Source organism: Leptonychotes weddellii, chromosome 8 (assembly GCF_054177405.1).
Source record: "Leptonychotes weddellii isolate Sample4059 chromosome 8, ASM5417740v2, whole genome shotgun sequence".
Classification (NCBI taxonomy): domain Eukaryota; kingdom Metazoa; phylum Chordata; class Mammalia; order Carnivora; family Phocidae; genus Leptonychotes; species Leptonychotes weddellii.
In genome coordinates this window covers 93776275-93778010 of record NC_138376.1, presented here as the reverse complement: position 1 = coordinate 93778010, position 1736 = coordinate 93776275, and positions in this window count along the sequence as shown.

The window sequence follows — 1736 nt, the reverse complement described above, 5'->3', positions numbered from 1 at the left end:
GTTCATGTTTGAAAATTCCCATAATGAAAAGTTAAAGAAAATAAAGAGGATTTTTAAACACCCACTTGGGAGCATAGATGGTAAATTATTCAAGTGGAAGGTTCCTTCTGATGCTGAAAGGAGAGTAAGTTTGGAGAAAGTCCAAGATTATAACTCTTAGAATTTTAGACCTGAATATTCTGGTGAAATTCCTTCCCTTTCAATAAATAAAACTTTCACTTTCCAAAGTGTTCACTGAGTAGTCAAATTATTCCATGGTCTAACCAAACAAATAAACAGTTCAAGGTAAAATTGGGCATTAAAAACAAAAATTAAAATTCCTTCTCAGAACAATGGGCAAGAACCATACAGAAAGGGGAAATGATAAGAAAATTACCATTTGTATATGTCATTTTCAAATTCTATGTACTATGGCTTGTAACACTTTATTTTTTTTTAAAGATTTTATTTATTTATTTGACAGAGAGAGAGACGAAAGAGAGGGAACACAAGCAGGGGGAGTGGGAGAGGGAGAAACAGGCTTCCCACAGAGCAGGAAGCCCGATGCGGGGCTCAATCCCAGGACCCTGGGATCATGACCTGAGCTGAAGGCAGACACAATGACTGAGCCACCCCAGCACCCCATTGGAACACTTTAAATTTAAGACTTTTAACAGAACTTAGAGAATATCATTTTAAATAATTCACAATAAAGCAAAGAACATGTACACATTTAATATATATTAAGAGGGCGCCTGGGTGGCTCAGTCGTTAAGCGTCTGCCTTCGGCTCAGGTCATGGTCTCAGGGTCCTGGGATCGAGCCCCGCATCGGGCTCCCTGCTCAGAGGGAAGCCTGCTTCTCCTCCTCCCACTCCCCCTGCTTGTGTTCCCTCTCTTGCTGTCTCTCTCTGTCAAATAAATAAATAAAATCTTAAAATATATATATATATTAGGAAAAATGAAAAATTTGCCCTTGAAAATCATGATGTCGGGTAACTATTCTAAGACCCTTACACAGCAACATAGGGAAAGGATGATACAGGAAAATGACTAGAGATTCTTTATCTCTAGTGTAGCCACGACAGCCCTCAGCATGTCACCTGTGAAGGGAAAGGAATGTAAAGCAAGAATTCAAAAGTAAAATTGGAGATGTGAAACATTGGGCTTGCCCCCACCCATGGTGACCCAAGAGTAATACTTGGCACGAGAGATTAAATGTCCCCTGGGAAAAAGAAAATTTTTCCGATTTCTTCTAAAGACACACAGACCTGAACTTTCTGTGGAGAGTAACTAAACTACCTTCAGTGATTTGTGGCCACCTCTTTGAGCATCTAATTATAGTCTATGTCTATCAAAGTAGGCAGAAGTTAAGAGAGAAAAAATTGAAACATTAATAGTTTCTAATTGTTTCTGCATTAACTAAGGCCAATAGAATTCAGTTTTTGTCAGGAAGTCAGGAGCATACCACACTTGAAGACTGAAGGAAAAGAGAATACAAGTTAGAGTCGCATTAGGAGAGACAAAGTATGAACATTAGGAATGCTCTTAGTTCTCCCCTTTACCTTCAAGTGATCACACAAGATGCTGTGAATCAATGTTAATATTTCTGTTGCTTTTGAGCTGTTATGATGATTTTGTCAATCATTTAAGGCAGGCTAACTCTAATGTAGAATTTCTCCTAATGGAGTCTTCTTTAGTTTTCTCTCACATGTTTTAAGGGACTGGACTTTGCTGTTATGCTGCTCTGTCTTGAAGT